Genomic DNA, 21,319 nt, shown 5'->3' on the forward strand with positions numbered 1-21,319 from the left:
ATTTAAAGTCATTTCCCTATCCACATTTGTTTGCAGAGAACTTGCCATGGTCTTAACCACATTTTGACGCCATTTGCAGCCCTCTAAGCCCTTTCCATTACATTTTTACAGCCATTTTAGTGATCAAAAGTTTGGGTCCCCATTGACTTCAATGGGGTTCGGGGTCAAGTTCGGGTCCCGAACTCAAAAAAAAAATCCGAAGTTCGGCCGAACCCGTCGAACCCGAACATCCAGGTGTCCGCTCAACTCTACTTGTAGGCTTCTTCGTCTTTTCTATAGAAGTTACCTTCAAGAACTTTCTTAGCTTCCACACCAACATATCTCTGAAGGTAGAATAACTTTTCGATTGGACAGAAGCAATGATGCTCAATGATAATTTTAAAACTTGCCTTCCACTCTATGAACTTTAGTACGTCTCCTGAAAATACAGTGTGTTCTGGCACAGGAAGTCTAGCTAGGACTGTTCTCTGTTGTTCTGTTGGGACAATAGTTGTAACACTCTCCTGAGCATTGCAGTGACATCTAGGAATAGAATCATCCGGTTCTATTTTCTCACTTAGTTCTGAATTAGGTGAGTCCTTTTCTTTATCTTTTCTGGTAGAGAGGGTAAATTCACACACCTTTTTCCTAACACTGGACTAGGCCTCTTGTTGTTTATCTGAGCAGGGATGGAAGGATAATAACTTATTCTCTCACTAAATGCTGGAGATTCCCTTCCATTCTCATGGGCGTAAGTAGGAAAGTAGGAATCTGCTTCTTCATTTAGAACAGATTTGAACCTATGACTACTCTGATTCATATCCTCTTCATGTACTCTGAGTCTGGCTCCTATGATCTTAACTTCTTTTTGCCTTTCTAGACTTTTCATCTGTTGGCGCTGTGCATTTATTTCAGCTTCCATCTGATGGCGTTGTGCATCCATTTCAGCTTCAATCTGATGGCATTGTGCATCCTTTTCCGCTTCCTTTTTTAGCGATCGGTTGGCGCTGCACCTCAATGGCAGCTTCCATCTCAATTTCTGCTGTCTTGACAGCAAGTTGTTCAGTTAATTCCTTTCTTTTGGCTGAAGTATTTGAGCACTCTGATATGTGGGTGGCACTTCTGCTAGTAAAGGAAGTCACACTTAAGATTGTTGTTCCCTCTAAGGACCTAGCATAGTCTCTCATAAAAAGCTTGTTCATTCTACTTCTTGCTTTTACTTCACTATATATTAGCTGCAGATGAAAGTTCTCTCATGAGGTTAACTAAATCTTTAGTGACTGCAGTACATGTGTCCATGTTCCTTACAATGTTCTGGGAAGGTGTTGTAAGCGACCATAGGTTGACATATGCTGCCATAAGCTCTGATTCAAATTCTTCTACCGTCTCTACCATATCACTCAAGTTCCCTTTTATACTTTTTTATTTTAGCTTTTAACGAATGTCTTTAATGTATAATTTCCATTTATCATACATTCTGGATTTTTTCCTTTCAGTGCTGCTTCTTGCTCCAAATTTTCCAGCATCTTTGGGGTTGGTTTTTTGGCACATGATGAATGTCTTATTTCATCTGTTTGGGCAATATTTGTTTGAGGCAAGACTAATGCTGCATCAGACTCTTCTACCTCAGACAGGTTCCTTTGCTCTTCCTCTTCTACTCTATCTATCTTTGTATCCTCTAACAGTGGCATGGTAATACTACTGTAGGTTCAGACATTTACTTTAAATGACTGTCACTTTAAATACAACAGCGATAAATGCAGTTAATAAATGACATTTACTTTAAATGTTTTAGAGTCCGTGAACTACAAACTGTCCTTTCTTTTTATTTAAAGTCTCTTATTTCTAAACACAAAACATGTCTCTTTATGCCAAAGCCTATATGCAATGATAAGTAATTAAAGGAAAGCTCTGACCTTATTCTGAAGAGCAGGAACAAATGTCAATCCTAAGGGAGACGTGTCTTTTCTTGATATGATGCGATGCTTGTGCTGACTTGAGATGCTCTGTGATGACTTGTGATGCTCTGTGCAGACTTGCGATGCTTTGTGCTGACTTGCAATGCGCTGGCTCGGATACGCTGCTGCAGGCTTTGGGCCTAGTAGCGGGAAATTAGCTGGCTGCAGTACATGGTCTCTCCATGGATAGCGGTGCAGGCACTCTAGCTGTGGACTTTGGCCTCCCACCATGTGTCTCTTTCTCTCTCTAGGGATCGCAGGAGGGTTGGTGCTCTTTCTCTGACTATTTTGCCTTTGCTGTTCTGCCACTTTAAGAGTCGGCTTCAGTTTGACTAATGCACATGTTCTATGGCCTTTATGGTAGCTCCGCTGAGATGTCTTTGCTTGCTCACTCAGGGAACAGTTGCTGCGTGGCGATATATGCTGGCACTCCGCTGCTCTAATGCGCTCTTTACTGTGCAAGTTGAGGAGCGCTATTGCTTGGCCCTCTGATGGCAATAGTTCCACTGTGGCAGGCAGAGCACTATAAAGTGCTGTGGCATTAGAAGAATATTGATTTATCTGACTTTTAGTCTAACCAGACTGTCTATTACTCTGTAATTCCTCTAGTGCCGTTCTATGAAACAGTAGGTTTAAAGAGCACATCAAATGCCTCAAATAACTTCTTTATTAACTTCAACTCTTCTTCATATAACACTGCTGCCTCTGCAGCCGATAGTCCATGTACAAAACACTAGTTGAAAAGATATCACAAAATGGCAGTATGCATAAGATGGTGGTTCAACTGTTCAATCTTGTCATTCAACAAAAATGCTGGATATATTTCTCTCTTGAGTATTTGTAGTTTGCAATTGCTATTTGCAATTTGTAGTTTGCAATTTGTAGCTTGCAATTTGGTGGAACTGTAAGTAAACACATATATAACTGGTTCAGTATACAGTTTTAATCACAATATTAACAGTAGGAACACTATGTAACTGTTCTAAATGCCTATTTTGGCCTCTTGTTCCCATAAAACTGGACTCTGACTGGAACTGTGTCTGTTCAGCTCCTCTCTCTGGTGAGTAATGATTCTATAGCAGCTCCTGTCAGGGGCTGTGTGTGAGGCTGGCTGTGATTGGTGAAAACTCTTGCTGTGTGAGAAGCTGGCTGTGATTGGTCTAGACTTCTGCCCAGCAACAACAGATTAACACTATGCTTTCTGTTGTTTCTGCTGTGTCACTGAGCTCACCTTACATTACAAAATGAATCTTGAAGGCATATTATCTTTTTCTGCTTCTGTGAACACAAAATATAACAGTTATATGACATCCAAAACATGATGTCAAAGTAAATAACTCTGCTTTTGTCTTTAACACATAAACATAGGAACTGTATTAAGGTTACTAGCAGGTTTAGCTGTATACACATATAAGGCATACTAGCAACCAAGGACAGGTCCTAGGTGGCCAGCTACACCAATAACTAAGGAGGCCCATCTCCACTGAGACACATGTGCAGTTTGTGATGTATATGGACAATGGAAGAGTACATTACTTTTTGCATTATATCTTTAACATCACTTATTAATTTTGGAATATCACCATGTGGATTGTCATTCTATTGTGATATCATTGTGAGCCTTATTGCTGTACTGTGACATCATTGTAAACATTACACCTGTGCTATAATCTTATAGTGTCATTATTCCACCATTTTGACATCACTTTGTGCATTATCCATGTGCATTAGGAAAACCAACATAAGCTTATCTTATTCAAGCTATTGAAGGTGGTCATGGTGGTGTTGGGGCCCATTCTATGTTTTGGCATGACAGCTCCCAGAGACTGTTATTGAGTTGGTGTTTGCTAACCTGTGATGTAAAGTCTACGGTATCCTCCCATTCTCCACCTTTATCTTCTGCAAGGGTTGTGTACCTTACTAGTTGAACCACGGTAATGGTCCCAAGGATAGTTCCCAATAAGGCGGCCAGATCAGATCAAAGTAAAGTCAAGCAAGGCGGGTCAAACCCCATAGGGAATCCCACAGAAAAACACAAGGAAACCCACAACCAGCCAACAAAGAAAGATATTTCTGGGGCAGTATAGTATACCTGCAAAGGTCCTGAATGATGGTGTTGGATGCAGCAGCAGCTGGAACCGCAGTTAGTACATTGCAAAGAGCTATGGCGTCAGCTTAGGAAGAGGACATTACATCTCCAGACGTGCTGACATATCCACCAATGGTACATCAGGAAGATGGAGTGCCATCATGAGTTGTGTCAGCCTGTGGCAGAATTAAGAGAATATTTATTTCACAGCCTTGTGTTTTCTGTTTATGAAATTTACAACATTTACTTTTATCTCTTTCATTTCCATTTAGACAAAATTCAGGTGTTGTAGTTTAACTAAAGCCTGTGACAGCCTTGCTAAATTAAAGGACTTTGGGCAGATATGTGGTTTTTAGAAAATTTGTGCTGGTTAAATTTCAAACTTATGAGGCTCAATGCTGTCCATTCTTTTTTAATCCTGACCACAGCTGTCCACAGATTCTACATTCTGTACCCCAACATCTTGGCTTTGCCATGTTGACAGGTTAATCCCTAGTTCTATGTGTATTATAGATTGGGCTTCTGAAAGGACAAAGCTTGAAAAAAAAAAAAATCTTATATATATATATATATATATATATATATATATATTACATAATACACAAGAAGCCTTCTTTTATATTTGTATTTAAAAATATTCTGAGATGAGCAAAGTTTAAAAAAATTCACTTCGGCTGCTTCCCGATCATTGTATCCCTCAGATGCCGTGTTCATACATGATTGCGGCATCCGAGAGTAAAAACAGTGTAAAATGAACATAAAAAATATTAAATGATACTTACTGCCTCCATTTGCTTGTGACGGGCCGAGATGACGTCACCACGCACGGGATTTCGGCCGAGATCTTCAATCAAGATGGCGGCGACCGAACCGTCGCAAGCAAATGAAGGAGGTAAGTATGATTTTCTTGTTTTTTACACTATTACAAATTAAATTGATCCGCTACCAGGAAGCATAAGGAAATTCGCCTTTGCGGCTTTTCGGCTTTCGCTCAACTCTAATCCTAACCTTTCATAAAGATGAACAATTCTGTCACAATTCAGTGTTTCTGCAGTCTGATAACCTCCTACACTTAACAGATAAACTGGAAAACCAAGAATATGCACAAATGCAGCCCGCAATACGGGCACAGGCTTCACACAGTCGTGTGAATGCTCCCTTAAGCCCAGCTTCAATTTTTGACCATGATGTAGTGTTAAGCAAATTGAAGTATCCGAAGTGGACTTCGACCTGAATTTCAGGTTAAATTCGATTCACAGCAAAGCTGAATTTCCTCATGCTTCATGGTAACGGATTAATATTCACTGAAATGGTGGTAAAAAAAAAAATCATACTCACCTCATCCATTTGAGTGTGAAGAGACCGCCACGGACATCTTTTTGATTAAAGATCCTGTGCAAAATCTCATGTGTGGTGACGTATGACGTTACCACGCCGACCAGCATGATGACGTCATCATGCACTGTGCGAGATTTTGTGCAGGATCTTCAATCAAGATGGGCCCAGCGGCCTTTTTGTGCTCAAATGGATAAGGTGAGTATTTTTTTTTATTGATTAACCTTTGAAAGCCCTCATTTTTCTTCTCAGATGCCATGATCAGCAATGAACGTGGCATCTGAAGGGTTCAATGATGAAGGCGGCGCAATCTCCGTTCCTCGTCATTGTGTCCGCTACTTACAAAGAAATAAGTTTAGTAACAAATTAATTCATCACAAAGCAAATTTCTTTGTGAAATTCATCAAAGCAGCCGAATAGAATTTTTGTACATTTCGTTCACCTCTTCCATGATGTATGCTAATGAAGTTACAGCTCGGAAGTTCATGTATAGTAAGTTAAAGCTGTAAAGATTAAAAGATACAATTGGACATCTTCATTTTAAAGACTTGTAAAAATAAATTCATTTACTCTGTTTATAGAATTAAATCTGGTGTCACGTTTGATGTTGATTTCTAGTGAACCAGTTTCTTCCTGTGAGATGTTCAAATAAAGATATTAAAGTTGCAGATTTTGACATAAATTTGCAGCAGATCTACAGAATATTCAGTGAATCTGGCAAAATCTCCATGTCTTAAACTATGTTCACACATTCAGGATTTGATAAGGATTAAGACATGGATTAATTTGATCCAATCCCTCTTTTCACAGTCATAACAGCCTCTGTTCCTCCTACACAGCAGCATGCCATGTCACATCGCTGGGCATAACTACTGTAAGGGAGCACATCTGGGCATATCTACTGTGAAGGGGCACATATCTGGGCATAACTATTGTAAGAGGGCACATATCTGGGCATAACTGCTGTGAGGGAGCATATCAAGGTGTGGCAACTGCGAAGGAGGCACATAACCGGCAATATTTTTTGTAAAGGGGGCACATGTGGGTATAACTACTGTGAACTGAAGGGGAAAATCTGGACATTACTACCATGTGCTGGCACAAAGGGGGAATAATTGCACCTCGACTCTCAGCTAAAAGCTGGCGGCTCTGTGATCTGTATTGAAGCCACAGGAAACCCCAACAGGCTAGGTGCCAGTGCGGAGTGTGGGCAGCCATTCAGAGGAGGCTGGCTGCACATCAGTATCATAAGCATAAAGTAGAGCAAAGCGCCCTCAGCTTAGCAATCCACTCTCAGTCTGCAGTATATTCAATGTCTGTAGTTTCCAGGGCTGCAACGCTTCACAGGCCTGGAGATGAGTGGGGAGAAGTGGCAGGGCTGAAGGAAATGAGCGCTTCTATTGTGGAAACGTTCATCTCTCTATATTCAACTGTATCGCAACTCTCAGGACAATTGGACACTGCAGCAGGGGATAGGAGCGACATCTCCCTGCCCTGCTGCTCCATCTGACAGACTTCAGGACTAGTACCAGAGGCCGGCACAGGTGGCATGATAAAGTCATCATACAGTCACATGGAGGTAAGTATACTGTATGTGTTTATTTTTTTGCATTTGACACCATGCTGTTGACCAATATGAGGAAGGGGGAAGAGGAGCACAATGGGGGGGCTTCATATACTGGCACACATTATGGGGGGCACTACGGGGAAAAGGGGTGAAGAGCACAATGGGGACTTCTACTGGGGGCATTATATACAGGCACATATTTTGGGGGGCACTACGGGGAAGGGGAAGAGGAGCACTATGGTGGCACATACTGAAGGCATTATATACTGGCACACATTATGGGGGCACTATGGGGAAGGGAGAGAGGAGCACTATGGGGGCTTTTACCGGGAGCACAATTTAGGGGCATTATATACTGGCACACATTATGGAGGGCACTATGGGGAAGGGAGGAGAGGAGCAATATGAAGCATCTACTGAGGACACTATATAGGTGTATTTTAAATTGGCACATAATATGGGGGCACTATGGGGACATTGCCTTTACTGGGGGCACTAAGAGGGGGTATTTTTGTACTGGCAAACAGTATGGGGGCATTTTTATACTGGCATACATGAGGGGGAATTTCTTGCACTGGCACACATTATAAGGGGCATTTTTGTAGTGGTGCACATTAAAAGGAGGCATTTGTTGTAATGGTGCACATTACAAGGGGGCATTTTTCTACTGTCACATATTATAAGGAAACATATTACTACTGAGGCATTATGATGAGCATTATTACTACTGGGGGACTATAGAGAACATGAATACTAGTATAGGCACTATGGGAGCTGTGAGGAATATGGATTAATATTTACTGTCAGCCATGTCATCACACCCCCATTTGCTGACAGGGCCCTGCTTCAAAGCCCTCAGCCCTGATTGTCATTTGATGCACCTCTTGGCATGTTCAGTGTACAGGCAAAATAGGTTTCCACCCCCCCCCCCCCCCCTTCCCAGCCATCTGAGTGTCAGTTGGCAAGAAAGAAAGCCCCAGGGGGTCCAGGCTTCAAGGAGAAGGTCACACCTCAGTCCACCACTTTGGAGCCAAGCTGAATCCTGCAGAAAAAAACCCCAGCATGGGGGTATCCGCCCTTGCCCAGGATCAATGAGACCTCCCAGACATGTTGGCACCTACCTTTCATAAGAAATTATGAATCGCCTGGCCATCGCAGGCGCAAACCGGATACATATTTGTGTCCCGGTGGCCACGAGGTACTTGCCCATGGTCTTTGTTTAATGGGACAAGGTCAGGGGAGGAAGATATCCATATCTCCCCATAGAAACCACATAACGGTACCAGGTTTGGACTCTACTTGTAGCCAGAACCCAGGCAGGTCCATTGGTCCCAGAACCATCTCTCCTGTGACCCTCTGGTCTGGAGCTATGAACCCTAAAGGGTTTTGTGGGTCATTTGCTGCCAGCCCAGAAGAGGGGGAGTGGACCCCTCCCTGAGGCCGGGAGGGAGGGGCTGGCTGCAGGTTAAAAGTCTGGTGCCAGCAAGTAGGCGCGTCTTTCTCTGAAGAGGGGTCACATCCTACAAATGTGTTTAGAGGGACCCAGGAAATAGCTGAGATCACGGCCCTTCATGTGGACTCCAGCAAAGAACATCTCCCAACCAAAAGGAACTTTCATCTTACCCGGTAACAGACTTTTACACTGCTTAACCCTGTTGTAACCCTATAACCTGTAATCTGTAACCTCAGACCACTGTATATATTGTCTGTGTATATTGTGTTAAATCTAGTGTGCTCTTACGGCAATTAAATCTATAATTTAATCTTATGCTGTCTTGTCTCTCGATCAACAATCCCCACGTCCGTGTTTTGGCCTAGTTATAAGCTACCGCGGGTTGGTTTCTGACCCTATATAATCCCGTTAGCAGACCGGGCTTATATCAAACGAGAACTGGTGGCAGATACCTGGGCTGAGGAGGCGCTGTTTCACTGCGGCAGTAAAAAGGCTCTCTCAGCTTGTTGCCTCTCTGTGCCCGCGTGGACAGGAGGTGTGTGTGTGTAAACTATACCAACCTGACCTTATGTGCTCCACTGGAGGGCGTAACTTCACGTTTTTCGGTAAAGCCGTGACCATACCACATCTCGTGAGCTCGACATAGTTTACGTCAAGCGGAAACGAGGTGTGGTATTCATCACAGGAGCATTATTACTTCTGGGGCACGGTGGGTACATTAGTACTTGTTGGGGGCACTGTAGGGGCACTATTACTACTAAGTGTGCTCTGGCAGAGAATTATTACTATTGGTGGGACTTTGGGGAGCACTATTACTGTGGGGGACACCCTGGCACAGTATCAGCTTAGCACAATTATTTTTGGTGAACATTACGTTTACACTATTTTCTGGGCACTGCGTGCCAATAGTTGTCGAGGGGGGCACTGTCTGCTTGGTGCTAGGATTTTTAGCAGACAGTTTCTGCGATATAGCATTGGGAAGCACAGCAGGAACAGTATTGGGGGCAGCAGGATGGGGTGGTCAGAAGGTAAGAGGATGATGGAAAGGTAGGAAACTAAGATTTATTTTTCTCAAATTCTGCAGACACGAGGTGCGACTGAAAGAAATCATGATGGCGGTCTGGTGTGAAAGGAGAATATGAGGAAAGAGAACATCTACACCAAAGAAGATGTCACTGGACATAAGAGGCATGTATGTTACCCTGTATGTTTTGTATTGCTGTATGTAATGTTAAGAGTTAAGAGGTTAGGTTGAGAATTTGGCATGGGGATTGAGGTGCACAGTTAAATTTTTTGCCTCAGGCAGCAGAAAGGCTGGCTTCTCTTTAGAGGATGTACAGTTAGAAACAGAATACTGTGAGTAGACCTGAGGGACTGAAACACTAGGTAGGTAAAAAAAGAGTAGGCGCATAAGGACTAATTCACAAATATCCACTCTGCAACATGCTCTGTCTATTGTATTTGGTTTGTTTAGTGAATCAAAGTTAAACGAATTGACTTCGATCTGAATTTCAAGAAAAATTATATTTGCCGCGAATCGTGCTTTGTTGTAACAAAACATTTTTTCCCTAAATTGTCAGCTACACGTGCTACAAAGTGAAAGTAAGAATCCCGAGAACACGATATGACCAATAATGCTGTGTAGCCAGGCAATCAGCCATCCACTGTCATGTCACAGCCCTAAAAAAGCTATAAACAATGAATTGGGGAGCACACTGCAAGTAAAGTGGAGTGCACTGGTGGTTCAAATCAACACATACAGTTGCAAGAAAAAGTATGTGAACACTTGGATTTAATAACTGGTTGAAATTCTTTTGGCAGCAATAACATTCTGTATATATATTATACGTCCCAGCCTGAAAGAACGCTACAAATGAAAATAATAAAGATTTTATTAGAATCTATTGATAAAGGTGGTGGGGGGGGGGGTGTAGAAAATTGATATAAAATCAGGCATACAGGAGATCAGAGATGTGGAGAGGGATTGGATAATTAACCATCCACCACTCTGATAGCCTGAATAGTAGCCTGTTGCTTGCTAACACTCAGTATATTCTAACACTGATATAGGTGTAGTCTCTCTGTGGGGACAGATAAAAAGATCAACACAAATCTGTTCCGCAAGCAGACCTCCACGAATAGCCTGCTACGGTGGGACAGTGGCCATCCACTAGCCCTCAGGAGCGGCATTCCCAAAGGCCAGTACCTGAGGGCTAGGAGGAATTGCTCGGAAATGAGGGACTTCAAGGTGGCCGCAAATGATTTGAGGACCTGGATCACAAATAGAGGTTATCCTCAACATACGCTGAAAAGGGCGTACCATCACTCAGTGAGCATTGGCCGTGAACAATTACTGGTCCCTATTCAAAAGATACAGGGTCAGAATACTCTGAGGATTATAGCCACGTACGATAAAGCGCAGAAACAGGTACGTGAGATCCTTCAGAAACACTGGCCCATCCTGCAGTCCAAGAGTCATGTCACATTGGAGATTTGGTGTCAGACCGTCCCTCTATTACACACCGTCGCAGCTCTAATAATCGCGACCGTATGGGTCATAGTACCTACCTACATCCAACACCAGATACATGGTTCAAAAATACACTGACTGGGACCTTTCTATGCGGGGCATGCGTAATCTGTGGCAATATTATGAAAGGGACATTCTTTACTAGCCAAGTGATGAAGGAAAGATTCTCTATCCGATCCTTCATTAGATGCACATTAGTGGGAGTTGTGTACTTACTGACCTGCCAGTGTGGTCTACAATACGTAGGGAAGACCAGACACGAATTGAGGAGACGGATCGGCGAACACCTACTTGACATTAAAAACGACCGTGATACATCTATGCGACCATCATGGCGGCAATCCAAATGTACCTTGAGTTCAAGGAATTGAACACATTGTGAAATCCGTTCATGGAGGGGACATTGATGTGTCGCTGCTCCGCAAAGAAACTAGATGTATTTAGATAAGTTAGACACCGTACACCCCAAGGGACTTAACGAGGCGGTCTCATTTTCCTGCTTTATTTAGCAGGTCATTGGGACGGTTGTCGTGGTCCTGTTGTGTGTGATGTTCTATCAGTATCATATGACCACAGATTTGCGTTGCAATATATGCGCCAGGTGGTCTTATTTATGAATTCATCCACATCCCATATTGTTTATGGGTTGTCTTGCTCAACCACAGTGGCTTTTTTCCATTTGGGTAACAGTAAAGTGGTTAATTTTACTACTATACTGTGTAGTCCCCTCTAGTTAGGCCCTTCTTGTATATCCCAAGTAGCCATATACAGTTTTGACACTCAACTATCTAGATCACATATGTTTCTTTCCCCCAGATGCTTGAGCGCTCCCCCAGAGTGTATTACGCCCCATTTTCATGTGGCCACGTCAGGGGGCACCTGATTGGTGCTCCATGATGGCACACACCTCCTGGGAGCGGGTCTTAGATTATTTATATTCAGCGTGTGCTCGGCTGCATCCGGCCATCACAGCGGCGATGCATGCACGCGAAAGTGCGGCATCTCTGTTCACATCTGATAATTTATACTAATGTATCACTCCTGATGACACATGACATATTCTAGTCATGTAGAAACACATTGAGCGATCTGATGTGCTACATATCGCTCTCTAGGCAGGGCAGTGTTTAAGGGTGTAATACCCACATCAGCTGTTCAGACTCTGCAGACGATCCACTTTATGGCTCATTACAAGTAGCATAGGGATAGACGCAAATAGGATCAGGTCTGCACATGCGAGTCCCTGCTCCCCGTGTATCGGTACTTTAGCCTAGCAATAACTTCAACCAAACGTTTCCTATAGTTGCAGATCAGACGTGCACAATGGTCAGGAGTAGAGTTGAGCGAACACCTGGATGTTCGGGTTCGAGAAGTTCGGCCGAACATCCCGGAAATGTTCGGGTTCGGGATCCGAACCCGATCCGAACTTCGTCCCGAACCCCATTGAAGTCAATGGGGACCCGAACTTTTCGGCACTAAAACGGCTGTAAAACAGCCCAGGAAAGGGCTAGAGGGCTGCAAAAGGCAGCAACATGTAGGTAAATCCCCTGCAAACAAATGTGGATAGGGAAATTAATTAAAATAAAAATTAAATAAATAAAAATTAACCAAAATCAATTGGAGAGAGGTTCCATAGCAGAGAATCTGGCTTCCCGTCACCCACCACTGGAACAGTCCATTCTCAGATATTTAGGCCCCGGCACCCAGGCAGAGGAGAGAGGTCCCGTAACAGACAATCTGGCTTCATGTCAGCAGAGAATCAGTCTTCATGTCATAGCAGAGAATCAGGCTTCACGTCACCCACCACTGTAAGAGTCCATTTTCATAAATTTAGGCCCAGCACCCAGGCAGAGGAGAGAGGTCCCGTAACAGAGGATCTGGCTTCATGTCAGCAGAGAATCAGTCTGCATGTCATAGCAGAGAATCAGGCTTCACGTCAGCCACCACTGCAACAGTCCATTGTCATAAATTTAGGCCCAGCACCCAGGCAGAGGAGAGAGGTCCCGTAACAGAGGATCTGGCTTCATGTCAGCAGAGAATCAGTCTGCATGTCATAGCAGAGAATCAGGCTTCACGTCAGCCACCACTGCAACAGTCCATTGTCATAAATTTAGGCCCAGCACCCGGGCAGAGGAGAGAGGTCCCGTAACAGACAATCTGGCTTCATGTCAGCAGAGAATTAGTCTGCATGTCATAGCAGAGAATGAGGCTTCACGTCAGCCACCACTGCAACAGTCCATTGGCATATATTTAGGCCTAGCACACAGGCAGAGGAGAGAGGTCCCGTAACAGACAATCTGGCTTCATGTCAGCAGAGAATCAGTCTGCTCGTCATAGCAGAGAATGAGGCTTCACGTCACCCACCACTGCAACAGTCCATTGGCATATATTTAGGCCTAGCACACAGGCAGAGCAGAGAGGTCCCGTAACAGACAATCTGGCTTCATGACAGCAGAGAATCAGTCTGCATGTTATAGCAGAGAATGAGGCTTCACGTCACCCACCACTGCAACAGTCCATTGGCATATATTTAGGCCTAGCACACAGGCAGAGCAGAGAGGTCCCGTAACAGACAATCTGGCTTCATGTCAGCAGAGAATCAGTCTGCATGTCATAGCAGAGAATGAGGCTTCACGTCACCCACCACTGCAACAGTCCATTGGCATATATTTAGGCCTAGCACACAGGCAGAGCAGAGAGGTCCCGTAACAGACAATCTGGCTTCATGTCAGCAGAGAATCAGTCTGCATGTCATAGCAGAGAATGAGGCTTCACGTCACCCACCACTGCAACAGTCCATTGGCATATATTTACGCCTAGCACACAGGCAGAGCAGAGAGGTCCCGTAACAGACGATCTGGCTTCATGTCAGCAGAGAATCAGTCTGCATGTCATAGCAGAGAATGAGGCTTCACGTCACCCACCACTGCAACAGTCCATTGGCATATATTTAGGCCTAGCACACAGGCAGAGCAGAGAGGTCCCGTAACAGACAATCTGGCTTCATGACAGCAGAGAATCAGTCTGCATGTCATAGCAGAGAATGAGGCTTCACGTCACCCACCACTGCAACAGTCCATTGGCATATATTTAGGCCTAGCACACAGGCAGAGCAGAGAGGTCCCGTAACAGACAATCTGGCTTCATGTCAGCAGAGAATCAGTCTGCATGTCATAGCAGAGAATGAGGCTTCATGTCACCCACCACTGCAACAGTCCATTGGCATATATTTAGGCCTAGCACACAGGCAGAGCAGAGAGGTCCCGTAACAGACGATCTGGCTTCATGTCAGCAGAGAATCAGTCTGCATGTCATAGCAGAGAATGAGGCTTCACGTCACCCACCACTGCAACAGTCCATTGGCATATATTTAGGCCTAGCACACAGGCAGAGCAGAGAGGTCCCGTAACAGACAATCTGGCTTCATGTCAGCAGAGAATCAGTCTGCATGTCATAGCAGAGAATGAGGCTTCACGTCACCCACCACTGCAACAGTCCATTGGCATATATTTAGGCCTAGCACACAGGCAGAGCAGAGAGGTCCCGTAACAGACAATCTGGCTTCATGTCAGCAGAGAATCAGTCTGCATGTCATAGCAGAGAATCAGGCTTCACGTCAGCCACCACTGCAACAGTCCATTGTCATAAATTTAGGCCCAGCACCCAGGCAGAGGAGAGAGGTCCCGTAACAGACAATCTGGCTTCATGTCAGCAGAGAATTAGTCTGCATGTCATAGCAGAGAATCAGGCTTCATGTCAGCCACCACTGCAACAGTCCATTGGCATATATTTAGGCCTAGCACACAGGCAGAGGAGAGGTTCATTCAACTTTGGGTAGCCTCGCAATATAATGGTAAAATGAAAATAAAAATAGGATTGAATGAGGAAGTGCCCTGGAGTCCAATAATATATGGTTATGGGGAGGTAGTTAATGTCTAATCTGGACAAGGGACGGACAGGTCCTGTGGGATCCATGCCTGGTTCATTTTTATGAACGTCAGCTTGTCCACATTGGCTGTAGACAGGCGGCTGCGTTTGTCTGTAATGACGCCCCCTGCCGTGCTGAATACACGTTCAGACAAAACGCTGGCTGCCGGGCAGGCCAGCACCTCCAAGGCATAAAAGGCTAGCTCTGGCCACGTGGACAATTTAGAGACCCAGAAGTTGAATGGGGCCGAACCATCAGTCAGTACGTGGAGGGGTGTGCACACGTACTGTTCCACCATGTTAGTGAAATGTTGCCTCCTGCTAACACGTTGCGTATCAGGTGGTGGTGCAGTTAGCTGTGGCGTGTTGACAAAACTTTTCCACATCTCTGCCATGCTAACCCTGCCCTCAGAGGAGCTGGCCGTGACACAGCTGCCTTGGCGACCTCTTGCTCCTCCTCTGCCTTGGCCTTGGGCTTCCACTTGTTCCCCTGTGACATTTGGGAATGCTCTCAGTAGCGCGTCTACCAACGTGCGCTTGTACTCGCGCATCTTCCTATCACGCTCCAGTGCAGGAAGTAAGGTGGGCACATTGTCTTTGTAGCGTGGATCCAGCAGGGTGGCAACCCAGTAGTCCGCACAGGTTAAAATGTGGGCAACTCTGCTGTCGTTGCGCAGGCACTGCAGCATGTAGTCGCTCATGTGTGCCAGGCTGCCCAGGGGTAAGGACAAGCTGTCCTCTGTGGGAGGCGTATCGTCATCGTCCTGCCTTTCCCCCCAGCCACGCACCAGTGATGGACCCGAGCTGCGTTGGGTGCCACCCCGCTGTGACCATGCTTCATCCTCATCCTCCTCCACCTCCTCCTCATCCTCGTCCTCCTCGTCCTCCAGTAGTGGGCCCTGGCTGGCCACATTTGTACCTGGCCTCTGCTGTTGCCAAAAACCTCCCTCTGAGTCACTTCGAAGAGACTGGCCTGAAAGTGCTAAAAATGACCCCTCTTCCTCCTCCTCCTCCTCCTCCTGGGCCACCTCCTCTTCCATCATCGCCCTAAGTGTTTTCTCAAGGAGACATAGAAGTGGTATTGTAACGCTGATAACGGTGTCATCGCCACTGGCCATGTTGGTGGAGTACTCGAAACAGCGCAACAGGGCACACAGGTCTCGCATGGAGGCCCAGTCATTGGTGGTGAAGTGGTGCTGTTCTGTAGTGCGACTGACCCGTGCGTGCTGCAGCTGAAACTCCACTATGGCCTGCTGCTGCTCGCACAGTCTGTCCAGCATGTGCAAGGTGGAGTTCCACCTGGTGGGCACGTCGCATATGAGGCGGTGAGCGGGAAGGCCGAAGTTACGCTGTAGCGCAGACAGGCGAGCAGCAGCAGGATGTGAACGCCGGAAGCGCGAACAGACGGCCCGCACTTTATGCAGCAGCTCTGACATGTCGGGGTAGTTGTGAATGAACTTCTGCACCACCAAATTCAGCACATGCGCCAAGCAAGGGATGTGCGTCAAATTGGCTAGTCCCAGAGCTGCAACGAGATTTCGCCCATTATCACACACCACCAGGCCGGGCTTGAGGCTCACCGGCAGCAACCACTCGTCGGTCTGTTGTTCAATACCCCGCCACAACTCCTGTGCGGTGTGGGGCCTGTCCCCCAAACATATGAGTTTCAGAATGGCCTGCTGACGTTTACCCCGGGCTGTGCTGAAGTTGGTGGTGAAGGTGTGTGGCTGACTGGATGAGCAGGTGGAAGAAGAGGAGGAGGAAGCCGAGAAGGAGGAGGTGGCAACAGGAGGCAAAGAATGTTGCCCTGCGATCCTTGGCGGCGGAAGGACGTGCGCCAAACAGCTCTCCGCCTGGGGCCCAGCTGCCACTACATTTACCCAGTGTGCAGTTAGGGAGATATAGCGTCCCTGGCCGTGCTTACTGGTCCACGTATCTGTGGTTAGGTGGACCTTGCTACAGATGGCGTTGCGCAGTGCACACTTGATTTTATCGGATACTTGGTTGTGCAGGGAAGGCACGGCTCTCTTGGAGAAGTAGTGCCGGCTGGGAACAACATACTGTGGGACAGCAAGCGACATGAGCTGTTTGAAGCTGTCTGTGTCCACCAGCCTAAATGACAGCATTTCATAGGCCAGTAGTTTAGAAATGCTGGCATTCAGGGCCAGGGATCGAGGGTGGCTAGGTGGGAATTTACGCTTTCTATCAAATGTTTGTGAGATGGAGAGCTGAACGCTGGCGTGTGACATGGTTGAGACGCTTGGTGACGGAGGTGGTGGTGGTGGTGTTGGTGGTACATCCCCTGTTTGCTGGGCGGCAGGTGCCAACGTTCCTCCAGAGGCGGAGGAAGAGGCCGAGGCGGCAGCAGCAGAATAGGCCGAGGCGGCAGCAGCAGAAGAGGTAGCAGGGGGAGCCTGAGTGACTTCCTTGGTTTTAAGGTGTTTACTCCACTGCAGTTCATGCTTTGCATGCAGGTGCCTGGTCATGCAGGTTGTGCTCAGGTTCAGAACGTTAATGCCTCGCTTCAGGCTCTGATGGCACAGCGTGCAAACCACTCGGGTCTTGTCGTCAGCACATTGTTTGAAGAAGTGCCATGCCAGGGAACTCCTTGAAGCTGCCTTTGGGGTGCTCGGTCCCAGATGGCGGCGGTCAGTAGCAGGCGGAGTCTCTTGGCGGCGGGTGTTCTGCTTTTGCCCACTGCTCCCTCTTTTGCTACGCTGTTGGCTCGGTCTCACCACTGCCTCTTCCTCCGAACTGTGAAAGTCAGTGGCACGACCTTCATTCCATGTGGGGTCTAGGACCTCATCGTCCCCTGCATCGTCTTCCACCCAGTCTTGATCCCTGACCTCCTGTTCAGTCTGCACGCTGCAGAAAGACGCAGCAGTTGGCACCTGTGTTTCGTCATCATCAGAGACATGCTGAGGTGGTATTCCCATGTCCTCATCATCAGGAAACATAAGTGGTTGTGCGTCAGTGCATTCTATGTCTTTCACCGCTGGGGAAGGGCTAGGTGGATGCCCTTGGGAAACCCTGCCAGCGGAGTCTTCAAACAGCATAAGAGACTGCTGCATAACTTGAGGCTGAGACAGTTTCCCTGGTATGCATGGGGGTGATGTGACAGACTGATGGGGTTGGTTTTCAGGCGCCATCTGTGCGCTTTCTGCAGAAGACTGGGTGGGAGATAATGTGAACGTGCTGGATCCACTGTCGGCCACCCAATTGACTAATGCCTGTACCTGCTCAGGCCTTACCATCCTTAGAACGGCATTGGGCCCCACCATATATCGCTGTAAATTCTGGCGGCTACTGGGACCTGAGGTAGTTGGTACACTAGGACGTGTGGATGTGGCAGAACGGCCACGTCCTCTCCCAGCACCAGAGGGTCCACTAACACCACCACGACCATGTCCACGTCCGCGTCCCTTACTAGATGTTTTTCTCATTGTTATGGTTCACCACAACAACAAATATATTATTTGGCCCAATGTATTGTATTCAAATTCAGCGGGATATAAATTTGAGGCCTAGTATTTAGGCGCTGGGTGACCGGTATGGATTTAGTGACAGAATTAGACTTGGAAATGCACAGAAGCGTGTGTGTGTGAAGTTATTCTGAATGACCCAATGTGCACCTTGAATATTATATACCCTTTTAGGGATAGATTTCAAATAGCTCTGATATAGCAGAAACCACTAAATTATGAAATTGTTAAATTGGGAATTGTATTTAAACCCAGAACAAAAAATGTGCTTTGACGGACACTAAATAACTTTCCCAGCCACAACAGGACAGCGTTAACGAGAGATTTAGCAGGATATAAATTTGAGGCCTAGTATTTAGGCGCTGGGTGACAGGTATGGGTTTAGTGACAGAATTAGACTTGGAAATACACAGTAGCGGGTGTGTGTGAAGTTATTCTGAATGACCCAATGTGCACCTTGAATATTATATACCCCTTTTAGGGATAGATTTCAAATAGCTCTGATATAGCAGAAACCACTAAATTATGAAATTGCTAAATTGGGAATTGTATTTCAACCCAGAACAAAAAATGTGCTTTGACGGACACTAAATAACTTTCCCAGCCACAACAGGACAGCGTTAACGAGAGATTTAGCTGGATATAAATTTGAGGCCTAGTATTTAGGCGCTGGGTGACAGGTATGGGTTTAGTGACAGAATTAGACTTGGAAATACACAGTAGCGGGTGTGTGTGAAGTTATTCTGAATGACCCAATGTGCACCTTGAATATTATATACCCTTTTAGGGATAGATTTCAAATAGCTCTGATATAGCAGAAACCACTAAATTATGAAATTGCTAAATTGGGAATTGTATTTCAACCCAGAACAAAAAATGTGCTTTGACGGACACTAAATAACTTTCCCAGCCACAACAGGACAGCGGTAACGAGAGATTTAGCAGGATATAAATTTGAGGCCTAGTATTTAGGCGCTGGGTGACAGGTATGGGTTTAGTGACAGAATTAGACTTGGAAATACACAGTAGCGGGTGTGTGTGAAGTTATTCTGAATGACCCAATGTGCACCTTGAATATTATATACCCTTTTAGGGATAGATTTCAAATAGCTCTGATATAGCAGAAACCACTAAATTATGAAATTGTTAAATTGGGAATTGTATTTAAACCCAGAACAAAAAATGTGCTTTGACGGACACTAAATAACTTTCCCAGCCACAACAGGACAGCGTTAACGAGAGATTTAGCAGGATATAAATTTGAGGCCTAGTATTTAGGCGCTGGGTGACAGGTATGGGTTTAGTGACAGAATTAGACTTAGAAATACACAGTAGCGGGTGTGTGTGAAGTTATTCTGAATGACCCAATGTGCACCTTGAATATTATATACCCTTTTAGGGATAGATTTCAAATAGCTCTGATATAGCAGAAACCACTAAATTATGAAATTGCTAAATTGGGAATTGTATTTCAACCCAGAACAAAAAATGTGCTTTGACGGACACTAAATAACTTTCCCAGCCACAACAGGACAGCGTTAACGAGAGATTTAGCAGGATATAAATTTGAGGCCTAGTATTTAGGCGCTGGGTGACAGGTATGGGTTTAGTGACAGAATTAGACTTGGAAATACACAGTAGCGGGTGTGTGTGAAGTTATTCTGAATGACCCAATGTGCACCTTGAATATTATATACCCTTTTAGGGATAGATTTCAAATAGCTCTGATATAGCAGAAACCACTAAATTATGAAATTGTTAAATTGGGAATTGTATTTAAACCCAGAACAAAAAATGTGCTTTGACGGACACTAAATAACTTTCCCAGCCACAACAGGACAGCGTTAACGAGAGATTTAGCAGGATATAAATTTGAGGCCTAGTATTTAGGCGCTGGGTGACAGGTATGGGTTTAGTGACAGAATTAGACTTAGAAATACACAGTAGCGGGTGTGTGTGAAGTTATTCTGAATGACCCAATGTGCACCTTGAATATTATATACCCTTTTAGGGATAGATTTCAAATAGCTCTGATATAGCAGAAACCACTAAATTATGAAATTGCTAAATTGGGAATTGTATTTCAACCCAGAACAAAAAATGTGCTTTGACGGACACTAAATAACTTTCCCAGCCACAACAGGACAGCGGTAACGAGAGATTTAGCAGGATATAAATTTGAGGCCTAGTATTTAGGCGCTGGGTGACAGGTATGGGTTTAGTGACAGAATTAGACTTGGAAATACACAGTAGCGGGTGTGTGTGAAGTTATTCTGAATGACCCAATGTGCACCTTGAATATTATATACCCTTTTAGGGATAGATTTCAAATAGCTCTGATATAGCAGAAACCACTAAATTATGAAATTGTTAAATTGGGAATTGTATTTAAACCCAGAACAAAAAATGTGCTTTGACGGACACTAAATAACTTTCCCAGCCACAACAGGACAGCGTTAACGAGAGATTTAGCAGGATATAAATTTGAGGCCTAGTATTTAGGCGCTGGGTGACAGGTATGGGTTTAGTGACAGAATTAGACTTGGAAATACACAGTAGCGGGTGTGTGTGAAGTTATTCTGAATGACCCAATGTGCACCTTGAATATTATATACCCTTTTAGGGATAGATTTCAAATAGCTCTGATATAGCAGAAACCACTAAATTATGAAATTGTTAAATTGGGAATTGTATTTAAACCCAGAACAAAAAATGTGCTTTGACGGACACTAAATAACTTTCCCAGCCACAACAGGACAGCGTTAACGAGAGATTTAGCAGGATATAAATTTGAGGCCTAGTATTTAGGCGCTGGGTGACAGGTATGGGTCTAGTGACAGAATTAGACTTGGAAATACACAGTAGCGGGTGTGTGTGAAGTTATTCTGAATGACCCAATGTGCACCTTGAATATTATATACCCTTTTAGGGATAGATTTCAAATAGCTCTGATATAGCAGAAACCACTAAATTATGAAATTGTTAAATTGGGAATTGTA

This window comes from Bufo gargarizans, chromosome 3 (assembly GCF_014858855.1).
Source record: "Bufo gargarizans isolate SCDJY-AF-19 chromosome 3, ASM1485885v1, whole genome shotgun sequence".
In the NCBI taxonomy this organism is placed as follows: Eukaryota; Metazoa; Chordata; class Amphibia; order Anura; family Bufonidae; genus Bufo; species Bufo gargarizans.